This window comes from Panthera onca, chromosome D4 (genome assembly GCF_046562875.1).
Source record: "Panthera onca isolate mPanOnc1 chromosome D4, mPanOnc1 haplotype 2, whole genome shotgun sequence".
Classification (NCBI taxonomy): Eukaryota; Metazoa; Chordata; class Mammalia; order Carnivora; family Felidae; genus Panthera; species Panthera onca.
In genome coordinates this window covers 23,209,767-23,224,217 of record NC_138351.1, presented here as the reverse complement: position 1 = coordinate 23,224,217, position 14,451 = coordinate 23,209,767, and the positions used below count along the sequence as shown (strand labels likewise).

Here is a 14,451-nt window from a genome sequence, read left to right as displayed (position 1 = left end):
CTCTAGATGCAATAGTAAAAAAGATACACAAGGGTCCTGACTTAAAGAGAGCTGATAGATGAAAAAAAGAAAGTAAGTAATAGCAAAGAATGGGCAAGAGAGTTTCACATAGCAATCAATGCTATGAAAGAAGCTAACGCAGGTGCCTCTGTGAAGATGGGAGTTTCAGCTGTAGTAAGGTCCAGCCACACAGAGATCTGCAGAGATGAGAACAAGTACAAGGGCCTTGAGGCAGAGAGAATTGGGTGAGTTTGAGGAATAAAAACAAATCTATTAGGGCTGAAGTATAATGAGATAGGGAGAGAGCGGTAGGTCCTGAAGCTAGAAATGTGAGTCATATCATCTTGGCAACAGGAAGGACTTTGGGTTTTATTCTAAGCACAAAGGGAAATAAATCATGGGTTTTAAGTGTGCGTGTGTGTGTGTGTATGTGAGTGTGTATATGTTGGGATATGTTGTGTCACATAAGAAAATTGATTTTTTGAAAAGTTCAACAATGGAAATGACCTCTCTTGTAGAATAGAGCAATCATGCAGGTGATAATGATTGCAGTTGGAAGTGGCTGGTGCAGGGGAGATAAAAAGGAGCAGGTAGATTTAAAATGTCTTTTGGAGTTGAATCTGAAGTAACTGGTTTAGGGATTGCATGCGAGAGAGGAGAATGAAGGGAAGAGAGGAACTGAAATGATGATAAATGTTGTACCTGTGCAACAGGTGGTTGGTTGAGATATTAGCAGGGAAGGAGTTCAAAAGTGCACATTGGGGAGAGAATCAAGGGAATCAAGGTTCTGTTTGGCCATATTGGGATTAATAAGATGATTAGATATTTGAGTGGAAATGTCAATCATAGAATTACAGTTAATTACAGATTAGAGTTTCGAGCTCAGTGGAGAGGTCTGTGATGGAGACACAAATTCGATAGTCTCCACAAATGGTATTAAAATAATGGGAATACATAATCTCACCAAGGAAAGCACTGGAGATTAAGAACAGTGGAGCCTTGGAGGAGCCCTGGCCACTCCAGCTTCTCAGTTTTGACTGAAGGGAAGGGCCAGAAAAAAAGAGACTGAGCAAAGTGATTCAGATGTAAGGAGGAAAAACAGCAAAATGTGGAATCACAAAAATTAAGGATGTGTTTTAAGAGGGATCGAGTGGCTGATGGTGTTTAATCTTTCCAAGAATTTGAATAAGATAAAGAATTATAACTGGCAAGTAAATTTGGAAACATGGTGGATTTCAGTGATGATTCCCAATAACCTTGACAAAAATAATCCATAATGTGGGAAAGATAATGAGCTAAGGAGAGATGGCATGGCAGGAAGTGAAGACTGGGCCATAAATAAGCCATTCAAGAACTTTTGCTATGAAAAGGAGCAGAAGAGTACTCCAGAAACTGGAAGTAGACCATGGGGTCAGTGGAGATTGTATGTGGTCAGTAGAAATGGATGATAATGTGACATCATGAAGAATGTGTATGCGTTGATGGGAATGATTCAGTAGAGAGGGAGAAATTGATTACCAGGAACTGAATGGATACCCTGAACAGTAGAGAAAGAATGGGGTCTAGACACAAGTATAGGGGTATGTAGGAAGGCATACTTCATCCATTATAATGGAAGGACAGCCAGAGACTACAGGAAAAGAACCAGGGAAGGCAGTGGACTTAGTGGTGGTAAGATAAGGCAGTTTCTTTTAGATGCTTCCTTTTTCTCAAATATGAGGCAATATCATTAGCTGAGAGTATGTGTGTATATGTGTCTTTGGGGAATAGTGGTGCTAGAGGTTCAAGGCAAGAGAAAATATTAAAAGTCCATTTTGGTAAGTAGGTAAGCAAATATATCCTGGAAGAATATTTGAATTATTGAGAGACCCTTTGATTCTCTGGTTATTATTTTCAAATAGTTCTGGTTTTGATTTTCAAATTTAGACCTGACAGTGTGGTTGCATTTCTTTTCCCTAGTAACATTTGACTTAATGGAAAAGAGCATAGAATAGGTACATAGTTGGATTTAACCAAGGTTAGGATTTATCCAGAGGAACATGATCAAAGAAAAGTGGGGCAAGAGAGTTGAGTGAGTAACTCGTGAGTGATTATAATGATAATCCATGGGTTTTAAACAGTGTATGGAAGACAGTACCAACCCGAGAAGTGATAGATTGTGGAAAAGTGAAGTGTCACTGGATTTGGATATATTAGGGATGCATGGTACAATGAAAGCATATATAATAATATAATACAACATAGTATATATCTAATAGAAATTTTGAAGGTGGTGCATTTATTTGATGAAAAGGGAAGGGATGTGATCAGGTGAGTGGTAAAGTGGGGTGCAAGAAAAGACCACAGTGAGGGAGGGGGTGATGAAGTTGAAGGGTTAAGTTCTTGGACACTTTAACCAACACAGTCATGGTGGCTCCAGGAATGGCAGCTGGAGTAAAGTACATTAAAAAAAACCAGAACACCTTAGGTGTTGCTTCTTTCCATGAATAATGTAGAAAGATCAGAATATAGGTAGAGAGCAGCAAACAAACAAGAACAAAAGAATGACAGCAGTGAGAGTTATTGGGTAGTAAAAGCTGGGAGCACAAATATCAAAGGAGCACTGACACAGAGATATAGTAAAAGTGACCTGCATCATAGCAATGCATGGTCTTATTAAATAATGGTCAACTTATTTTTAGTACATTCAGATAAATTTGAAAGTTGGAATTCTATACCTAAAGAGGATTCCCCACCATTAAGAATTTTAGCAAATGTCATTTCTAGAAGATGTCCTTGAATCATAATTTGCCAGAAAGTGATAACAGGCATCCTAATTTCCCAAGCCATAAATGTCTTTAATGCAATAAACTCCAAAATTAATGAGTTTGTTAAAATATGTGGTATAATTATTTCAGGTAGTACACCTACTTTCTGTTGATACAAGGCAGTATTTTCCCCAGTTTAAATACTGACATGAGGCAGTATTTCCCCAAGATCAGTCTCTATGTAATATACAATGTATTGTTTCTTGATAACAGTGTTGACCTACCTCTGATTAAAGTTGATACCGTAGAAATAGGTCAGTGATTGCATGTAATGAATACTGTCTTCTGTACTATATAGTCAATATATCTGCTTCTCAACCAAAGTATGAAAGTGAATTCTATTTAATGCAGTATTTTACTTGACTAGAAAGCTGCTTAGCATGTCAGTCTCATAAAAATCCAATCTCTTTGCAATAAGGAGCAGCTCTCCAATATTGTAACAGCTACAGGGGGACAATAAAGGATGGTACAATTATATTTTCTTACCGGGGGTGACCTCTAGTGTGAAACGATGGCATTTTAGCATTCCTTGGGGTTTGAATTAACAGTGCTTTACCAATTATGGCAAATTTGCTCACCACCACCATCACAGGTAATTTGCCTTGGTGGTGTTTTCTTGAGCCGTTGTTTGATTTTTGAAGTCGAGAAGTCTATCTGCATCTTTTATTTCTTTTACATTACTTATTTCAAGCCCCCCACCTAGAGGTCTTTACAATTTTATTTTTATAGGTGAGAGATCTATCCCACGTTGCTTATGTTGGCCTATTTGACTTTACTCTCAGCTCACAAGGACCACATTTCAATAGATACCTCTTCATAGGTGTCCTTCCTGGGCCACTTCTTAAGTTATTGCCTCTCACTTCCAAACCCATCCTTTTATAACTCTGTATCTCTGTGTTGCAGGGCCTGGGACTCCGCACACCACAGTTCTGCTTGGCCAGCTGCTTCCCTAGTAGGCTCTGTCAGTAGGGACATTAGAGGTTCCGGATGAGGAAGCAGGGATTTGCTCCTCCCCCTCTACTTCCTGTTCTTACCATGTCTCCCCAGCGATGCGGCTCCTCCCTGGCAGCAGCAGTTCCTTCCTGTAGGTGCAACTGAATTCATTTGCAGCGTGTTTTAACACCACCTGAACAGTGTCCCTATTTTCAGAATCTAAGTTTCCCCTGAGGAGGTTCTTCTTTTAAGTTTGTAAACTTTGATACTTTGAATCTCTTCCTTTTGTTTCTCCCAGGCCCCAGAGATAGTAGCTGCCTCCTACAATCACATCTTTAATACCTTGGAATTCTCTTCTTTCTTTCTTTAGTTATCTAGTTTCAACTTTATACCTAATCAAAATTCTTTATATTATATTCTCTCTGTTAAAATAACTGGTATGGTTCCTAGTTCCGTATTAGATCGGGACCTGACTGCTACTCTGCCTCTGCCTTCCATTTCCTAATACACATGAAGTAAAAACCACACATTTACTAATAGTCTCCAGTCCTTGCTTTCAAGTTAATTATTATTTTCAATATAAGAGGCAGTATGTCTTTTTAGATAAGAATAGAGGCTGTTTGTTGAATTAGGTAGATCTGGGTTCAATTCTGTTCAGCTGTTTGAACCTCTCTGAGTCTCAGTTTCTTTATGTGTAAAGGAGGAAGATTGTCTACCTCCAAGGACTGTTGAAGGGATTTCAGGATAAGACATAAAAAACACTTAGCACAGTGTCTGGCACAAGAAAAACATTCATAAGTGGTAGCTATGAAAGTTTTACAAATTCTTTTCTGAATAATATTAAAGGGACTATACTCCTCAAATAAAATGAGGCAAAAAAAAACCCCTAAATAAACATGTAGATAAACAAAACAAAAAAATAAAACAATAGTCCCTAGCCCCAGCAAGATATGTGTTTTTTTATGAATCAATTTTAGGTTACTGATTGAATTTAAAGTAATGTTTACCTCATGCCCCTTTCCCTTCCTCCACAGTGAAAAAAAGGGAAGGTGGAAAAATGAAGAATGAGTTAAAATTAACTTCAGGTCCACAATTTCTCTGTTTTTACACATAACACAGTCACTTACTCAGTAGTTTTTTTTTTTTTTGTATACAGAATGCTAATCTTCTATTTTATTAATTAATTTAGCAGTTATATATTGAACACCTAAAATGAGGGAGGTTGGAAGGATTTTTTACTGAATCTTTTGGGAGATAAAGAAAAAAAGGAGATTCAGAGAATCTGTTTCCAGGTTTCTACCTGTTCTGGGGAGACAGGGCAAGAGTTAAATGTGAAATAAGGTAGAAAATTATAATACCTGTAAGAGAGATATAATCTGACTATAGTTAAGAGTTTGAAAATGGAAGCATTTCTTCTAGCGAGAAGGTTAGGGATGGCTTTGTGGACAAGATACCATTTGAGCTGCGTCTTCCAATGTAGGTAGAATCCAATGTAAGATTGGGAAGGGCAGGGGAGAACCAAAGCATGGAAGAATTAAATAGATAAAGTGTTTGGCTAGAGAACTGCATGTAGTTCCTTTTGACTATTGTTAATGGTGCACACAATTAAAGTGTTGGATCGTTAGTGTGGGGCTGGCCACAGAGGGTCTTTGACTTCAGGTTAAAGAACATAGACATTAGTACAAAATCAGTAAGAGGGCTTCAAAATGTTTTTAGGACAAAAGAGAAAAATCAGGACTATTTTAAGGAAAGGCAGTCTGACAGTATTGGAGAAATTTGGTTGGTGTCTGGTATCTAGAGCCATTTGGATAATATTGCAATGGGCTGGGCAAGGGGACAGAAAACTTCCCTTTGGTGGTAGGAAGGGACAGGAGACACAGATAGGACATAAGTGTATTGAATTTACAGAACCTGTCCACTGGGTGAATATAAACAGTTGGGGAAAGGAGGAAACCAAACACCTATGGAAATTTTGAACTGGGTTTAGCCATAGGGATAGTAGTTACCTTGGCAGAAATAGAGATTGTGGAGGAGGAACAGAAGATGTGACGCTTTCAGGGGGAGGTTGGGATTGATGAAGTTAAAGTGTCTGTAAGACATTCAGGAAGAATCATCTTATATGCAGACAGGGAGGGAAGTCAGTGTTTAAGATGCAAATTTGTGTGTCACTGAAATACAAATGGTAGGTCTATTGTATAATTAGATGAGATTGATGAAAGAGCAAACAGAAGAGAGGCAAGGACTGATCCATGTACACCTGCATCTAGAGCAGGTATTGGCAAATTATGGCCTGTAGGCCAAATCTGGCCTATTGCTTATTTGTGTAAATAAAGTTTTATTGGAACACAGCCATGTTTGTTCATTTGCATATTGCCAGTGACTGCTTTTGTACTATAAAGACAGAGTCCAGGATAACAGATACTATGCGGTCCTCAAAACATAAGATATTCACTGTCTGACTGTCTGACCCTTTACAGAAAATATTGACTAACCTTTGATTTAGACAGTGGGGGAAGAATTAGAATCCAGAGAAAGACTGGTCAGATTTAAAAAAGAAAAGAAAAATGAGTCCAGGTAGGCAAAGAAGAATTTTCAAAAGAGACTGAAGGAATCAACAGTATCAAATCCAACAATAGCATTTCCCAAAAGATACACAGAGAAAATAATGGGTAATCCAAGAAATACTGATCTCCTTAGTTCATCCCAGGCTGGGGTGGGCCTGAGATGACCAGAACCTTCAACACTTCCAACAGGGTTGCCAGAATTAGCAAATAATAATACATGACACCCAGTTAAATTTGAATTTTAGACTTTAAAAAATTTAATACAAGTAAGTTCCAGGTAATATTTGAGACATGGTTTTTCTAAAAAAAAAAAAATCTTCTTTGTATGAAATCCGAATTTAACTAAATGTTTTACATTTCTTCTGGCAAACTCAGCCACGAGCAGCCTCATCCAGGGCTTGTAGGGGACTGCCTGAGTGAGGAGGTCTGATGGTAGATCAGGTGATGGGCAAGGGTGATGGGCAGAATTGGGCATTTCCTGTTCCATTCTGATACTGTGATCACGGCCAAGAAGGGGGCTACTAAAATCGCTAGATCCAAAGTTGCTAAAGGTGTTTGTGTTTCATGAGCCTGAAGAGGGCACAGTAGGTCAGGGGTAAGGCCTTCTGACTAGCACAGCCATGGGAGGCAGCCTTGAACCCCTGATTTCATATCAGATACCTCTGTCTTGGGTGAAGTGGCTATTCACTTTTAGTAACATTGAATTGAGCTACATGGTGATAGCTCTAGTAATATGTGTGCAGTCTATAAATAAGAGCTTCATCATTATTTTCAATTATTTAGTAAGAATTATTTCCAAAAATAAACAAGTGAGACTACATCAAACTGAAAAGCTTCTGCATAGCAAGGGAAACTGTCAACAAAAATGAAAAGGCAACTCCTGAATGGGAGAAAAATATTTGCAAATTTTCTGAGGAAGGGTTAATTTTTTAAATATATAAAGAACTTCTACAACCCAATAGCAAAAAAGAGAAAAACAAAAAATCAGGTTAAAAATGGATGGATCTGAATAACATTTATTCAAAGGAGATGTACAGATGGCCAACTGGTATATGAAAATGTACAGTGCTCAATATCACTAATCATCAGGGAAATGCAAATCAAAACCACAATGCCTGCTTCACGGCACCCTGGGGCCCACCACCTCCACCAGAAGAAACCATCCTGCTTATCATGACTCTGGCATGTGCAAAGCTGGCTTTGCTGGGGATAATACCCCCACCCCCGCCCAAGCCATGTTCCTGTCTACTGTTGGGCACCCCTGAAACCAGGGCATCATTGTGAGCATGGGGCAGAAGGACCACTTGGGTGATGAGGCCTAAAGCAAGAGTGGCATCCTGACCTTTAAGTTACCCCATCAAGCATGGCATCATCACCAACTGAGACAACATAGAGAAGATCTGGCACCACACCTTCTACAACCCCAAGAAGCACCCAAGGCTGCTGACTGAGGCCCCCCTGAATGTCAACACCAACTGAGAGATGATTCAGATCACATTTAGACCTGCTACACTCTGCCTATGTACATGAACATCAGGCCGTGTTGTCCCTGTATACCTCTGGCTATACCACTGGTATTGTTATGGAGTCCGGGGGCCAGGTCACTCACACAGTGCCCATCTATGAGGGCTATGCCCTGCCCCATAGCATCCTGTACCTGGTCCTGGCTGGCTGAGACCTGAAAGACTATCTCATGAAGATCCTCATGTGGCATGCCTGCAGCTTCACCAGAGTGGCTGAGTAAGAAATCCTGAATGACATCATGGAGGTCTGTTATGTCTCAGAGCAGGAGATGGGGTCACTGCTGCATCCTCCTCTTCTCTGGAGAAGAGTTATGAGCTGCCCAGTCATCAGGTGATCACCATTGGCCACACGCAGTTCTGGTATCCAGAGGTGCTCTTTTAGCCCTCTTTCCTGGCTATGGAATCCTGTGGCATCCATGGGACCACCTTCAACTTCCACTGTGAAGTATGATGATGACACGCTGTACTCCTACAAGGTGCTATCTGGTGGGACCACCATGTATCCTGGATCACTGACAGGATATGGAAGGACATCATGGCCCTGGCCCCACAGCACAATGTAAATCAAAAGCATCACTCCTCCTGAACATAGTTAAGTACCCAGCGTGGATGGGGGTTCCATCCTAGCCTCACTGTCCACCCTCCAGTGGATGTGGATCAATAAGCAGAAATATGAGGAGGTAGACCCTGCCATTGTTCTCCACAAATACTTCTAAATGGACTTCAAGCAGATGCATAGCATTTGCTGCATGCATCAAATGTTTCCAAATAATTTCCAAATGCATCCAAATAATTCAGGAATGTAAAATTTCCCTGCCAAATGTATATACACCTCATGCTAGCCTCGAAGCTGGAATAAGCCTTTGAAAAGAAATATGTCCTTGAAATGTGTATATGAAACTAACACTGGATTGTTAGAACTTGTTGCTATTTTTGACCTTGTATTCAAGTTAACTGTTACATTTGTACAGTTAGTACCCCGTGTATATCTTTGGCTTAAAACCTTAGTACATGCTGCTTGATCACGTCAGGGCTGAGATGAGAGCATGTTTATGGGAGAGGAATCCATTGGCTTCATGAGAGTCTACCAGACCATGAGATTCTTGATCTGTGTGGGTTATTACTGTATAAAAGCTGCCTATTCCAGTATTTCTGTAGAGGCTGGTGAGAGTCCTGAACCAGTTGTCATTTCTGCCATGCTGATCTGATAGGGTTGGAAAGGTCTAAGCCTTCAGATCCATTTTTTTTCTTAGCTAATGTTTTCCCCCCAAAACACCCATGGGTTGTTGCTTGCCTTGAGTCAAGAAACAGTTTGCATTTACACCTGTAAATTTAGTCATCCTTTTAATTTATGTAAGGTGGTGTGTGTGTGTGTGTGTGTGCGCGCGCGCACGCGCGCGCAATTCTCAATTCTTTAGGAGATGACAGCAAATTTTGGTTTTCTGTCATGTGAGAACTTTAGGCCCCAGCAATGTGTCTTATGTGAGGAAAATAAAGTGCTGCAGTAAACCAAACCAAAGCAAAACCAAAATGAGATATCAACTCACACGTGTCAGAATGGCTCGTATGAAAAAGACAATATGACAAGTGTTGGTGAGGATGTGGAGAAAAAGGAACCCTGTGCACTTCTGGTGGGAATGTAAGTTGGTGCAGCCACTGTAGAAAACAGTGTGGAGGTTCCCCAAAGAATTTAAAATAGCACTACCATATGATTCAACAATTCCACTTCTGGGGGTTTATGTGAAGGAAAGTGCTATAAAAACTTTCTCTTGCCCCAGATCCCTTGGGAAGAGTGTTTCACTGCTTGTGAGGCACCGTACTCTCCTCATCCGTGGATTGTTTTCCCTTGAATAAAGGACACCAAACTTGTTATTAAATAAAATTATTCTTTATCTTTGTCATTTGACGGTTCCTCAAGAACAGAGGCTGAAAGGGAATTTGTAGGGCCGGGTATTTATTAAGGATCCACACCTATGAAGAGAATGAGGCCAGAGCAGGATTGGGAAGAGGACACTGCTTTGTGAGGCAGTCAAAGTCTGGGCCACCCCATCTCCAGGCAGCTCTGGAGCAGTCAAGCCCCCCTCGGACTTGTTCCCTATTGGGCCACTATGGTTGGATCCTTAGATCCTGCCTGGTTGCCCATTAGATATGAGCTGCCCCTGTCGGTGTATCCCTGGGCAAGGTGGGACAATCCCTGAGCCAAGCCTCTCCATGAAGAGGAGTTGCAATGGCACGTTCTCTGCCCACCACAATACTGCATTTGAAACTCTATATTTTATTTATATTTTCAAATTATTTGATGTAAGGAAAATGTAATGAATTTTTTCCACCATATCTATGCAGAGGCTCCCAAATCCCCTACAGTTTATTCAGTGTGCTGTTCAAACATAGTCATTTCCTAGGTGTGCCAGTGCTATATATATATATATAGAGAGAGAGAGAGAGAGACAGAGAGAGAGAGCACTGTGCTCTTCTGAAGTTGAGAAGAAAAGGCCTTGAATCATCTTAATTTTTATCCTCTCAGTGTCTCAGAGGAGGTAGATATGGCTTGGAGTGCACACATTTATCCCCAAGAAATATGAATATCAAAGGACCCTTGCTGTTTATTTTGGCAATGTTCTGATACTTAAAAGCCACTAGTGACACGTATATTCATGGCTTCCTCTTAATTTGGTGGTTCTTGGCAGTAGCAAAAAGCCTTAAAAGCCGTTGAGTTTCATGTGAAAGCGACAGGTTCCCAGCGTCATTCTTACTTGGCTGCAACTTTTACTGGGTTTGTGTAACTCTGACCTGCCACTATTCAAAGGATTTTTCTCTTCACCCATGTTTTGGAATTTGATACCTGGATATTGAAAAGTCTTAGTGAATTCAAGATCATAAATCATTCTTTTTTTAAAAAATGTTTATTTATTTTTAAAATTTTTAAGTATTTATTTACTTTTGAGAGAGACAGAGCGTGAGCAGGGGAGGGGCAGAGAGAGAAGGAGATGTAGAATCTGAAACAGGCTCCAGGATCTGAGCTATCATCACAGAGCTCGACTCAGGGCTTGAATTCATGAACCACGAGATCATGACCTGAGCTGAAGTCGGATACTTAACAGACCAAGCCATCCAGGTGCCCCTAAAAATGTTTATTTATTTATTTTGAGGTGGGGTGGAGAGAGAGAGAGAGAGAAAGGGAAAGAGGGAGAGGGTGTGCACGTGAGTGGGGGAGGGGCAGAGAGAGAGGGAAAGAGAGAATCCCAAGCAGCCTCCGCACTGTCAGCACAGAGCCTGACTTGGGGCTCCATCTCGCAAACCATGAGATCACGACCTGAGCCGCTTAACCAACTGACCCACCCAGGTACCCCATGAATCATTATTTGTTAAACTTGGATAAATATCAAAATTACTTGAGGTGGGGGAGACTTTTTAAAAGGGCTGGAACCTGTTTGAAGAAGGTCATTAGTGATAATCACAGAGCGTCTGCCCTCCCCATTCCCCTACCCCTTCCCCTCCCCTTTACTCCCCTCCCCAGATTTACTAAATCACAATCTCCAGGATGAACCTCTGTATTTAATGAATGCTCATGTTTGGAAAACACTGACTTAGTATGGATTCAAAGCCTTGTATAGTCTTTCTCATCCTGTATTTCTGGCCTGATTTCTCACTGTTTACCTTCCCATGTTCCCGTGGCTAGCAAGCCAAGCTGCTCACCACACACCACACAGATCGTTTGCAAAGGGGCTGAGCTGGGGCGTGGGCAGACATGACAGGTAGGAGGGAAGGGCATCTTGTTCTGGCCGTCCTCCCAGCCTCTCAGGCTCTGAAGACTTCTCCACAGGGCAAGCTGATGTTTCTATTTTAATAGGAGTCCTACCACTCTTGTGTTTCCAGGTGGTGTTGTCTTCAGGGTGTTTATTTTTAATAAAGAATTTTATTTTATAGTCCTGGCTTTGAGTACTGTTAACAAATTGATGCATGCTGTTTTAATTGTTCTTTATCTGCTATTCTCAGCCCATTTCAGGACTTTGCTAACTTTTCGAGTTTCCTGTACTATCTTTCCCTGTATTTTCTAAAAATCGTGTTTATTTTCTCTTCTTATTTTTGTCCCTAATATTTTATCCTGCTAACTTGGATTAGGTTCTTTGTATTTTTTCCAAATTTTAAAATATTTTTTTGACAGAGAGCACAAACAGGGGAGGGACAGAGAGAGAGAGAGAGAGAGAGAGAGAGAGAGAGAGAGAATCCGAACCAGGCTTCAGGCTCTGAGCTGTTAGTACAGAGCCTGATGCAGGGCTTAAACCAACAAACCATGAGATTATGACCTGAGCTGAAGTCAGATGCTTAACTGCCTGAGCCATCCAGCTGCCCCAGGTTCTTAGTTTTTTATTTTGCCAGTTTTACCTTTTATCACTTGTATTAATAGCTCATTTTGTTATTTATAATTCAAAATCTCTTTTATTCCTAATTTCTAACTTTGAAATCTAGGTTTATTTTTATGAATTTGTGTTGTCCTTACTTTGAAGTTACTTTAGATTTTAATATCATAAGTTAAACATACTTAATGTTTATTAAGGCCATTTTTTTATATTCATGCTTTTTAAAAAATTTTTTTTTAATGTTTATTTATTTTGAGAGAGAGAGAGAGAGAGAGAGAGACAAAGTGTGAGCAGGGGAGGGGCAGAAAGAAAGGGAGACACAGACTCTGAAGCAGGCTCCAGGCTCTGAGCTATCAGCACAGAGCCCGACACGGGGCTTGAACCCACGAAGTGAGATAATAACCTGAGCTGAAGTCAGATGCTTAACTGACTGAGCCACCCAGGTGCCCCTATATTCATGCTTTACATTTTTTTTTTTTTTTTAATATATGAAATTTACTGTCAAATTTGTTTCCATACAACACCCAGTGCTCATCCCAAAAGGTGCCCTCCTCAATACCCATCACCCACCCTGCCCTCCCTCCCACCCCCATCAACCCTCAGTTTGTTCTCAGTTTTTAACAGTCTCTAATGCTTTGGCTCTCTCCCACTCTAACCTCTTTTTTTTTTTTTTTTTTTTTTTTTTCCCTTCCCCTCCCCCATGGGTTTCTGTTATGTTTCTCAGGATCCACATAAGAGTGAAACCATATGGTATCTGTCTTTCTCTGTATGGCTTATTTCACTTAGCATCACACTCTCCAGTTCCATCCATGTTGCTACAAAAGGCCATATTTCATTTTTTCTCATTGCCACGTAGTATTCCATTGTGTATATAAACCACAATTTCTTTATCCATTCATCAGTTGATGGACATTTAGGCTCTTTCCATAATTTGGCTATTGTTGAGAGTGCCGCTATAAACATTGGGGTACAGGTGCCCCTATGCATCAGTACTCCTGTATCCCTTGAATAAATTCCTAGCAGTGCTATTGCTGGGTCATAGGGTAGGTCTATTTTTAATTTTCTGAGGAACCTCCACACTGCTTTCCAGAGCGGCTGCACCAATTTGCATTCCCACCAACAGTGCAAGAGGGTTCCCGTTTCTCCACATCCTCTCCAGCATCTATAGTCTCCTGATTTCTTCATTTTGGCCACTCTGACTGGCGTGAGGTGGTATCTGAGTGTGGTTTTGATTTGTATTTCCCTGATAAGGAGCGACGTTGAACATCTTTTCATGTGCCTGTTGGCCATCCGGATGTCTTCTTTAGAGAAGTGTCTATTCATGTTTTCTGCCCATTTCTTCACTGGGTTATTTGTTTTTCGGGTGTGGAGTTTGATGAGCTCTTTATAGATTTTGGATACTAGCCCTTTGTCCGATGTGTCATTTGCAAATATCTTTTCCCATTCCGTTGGTTGCCTTTTAGTTTTGTTGGTTGTTTCCTTTGCTGTGCAGAAGCTTTTTATCTTCATAAGGTCCCAGTAATTCACTTTTGCTTTTAATTCCCTTGCCTTTGGGGATGTGCCGAGTAAGAGATTGCTACGGCTGAGGTCAGAGAGGTCTTTTCCTGCTTTCTCCTCTAAGGTTTTGATGGTTTCCTGTCTCACATTCAGGTCCTTTATCCATTTTGAGTTTATTTTTGTGAATGGTGTGAGAAAGTGGTCTAGTTTCAACCTTCTGCATGTTGCTGTCCAGTTCTCCCAGCACCATTTGTTAAAGAGACTGTCTTTTTTCCATTGGATGTTCTTTCCTGCTTTGTCAAAGATGAGTTGGCCATACGTTTGTGGGTCTAGTTCTGGGGTTTCTATTCTATTCCATTGGTCTATGTGTCTGTTTTTGTGCCAATACCATGCTGTCTTGATGATGACAGCTTTGTAGTAGAGGCTAAAGTCTGGGATTGTGATGCCTCCTGCTTTGGTCTTCTTCTTCAAAATTACTTTGGCTATTCGGGGCCTTTTGTGGTTCCATATGAATTTTAGGATTGCTTGTTCTAGTTTCGAGAAGAATGCTGGTGCAATTTTGATTGGGATTGCATTGAATGTGTAGATAGCTTTGGGTAGTATTGACATTTTGACAATATTTATTCTTCCAATCCATGAGCAGGGAATGTCTTTCCATTTCTTTATATCTTCTTCAATTACCTGCATAAGCTTTCTATAGTTTTCAGCATACAGATCTTTTACATCTTTGGTTAGGTTTATTCCTAGGTATTTTATGCTTCTTGGT

General features: G+C 40.5%; 1 long non-coding RNA gene and 1 pseudogene across 7 annotated transcripts in view; both read left to right on the top strand.

The window, feature by feature from the left end:
* Positions 1-14,451, top strand: part of LOC132663585 (uncharacterized) — a 553,467-nt gene that overhangs the window by 198,054 nt on the left and 340,962 nt on the right. The window lies entirely within an intron of this gene.
* LOC132663583 (actin, cytoplasmic 2 pseudogene) lies at positions 157-8,543 on the top strand (annotated as a pseudogene).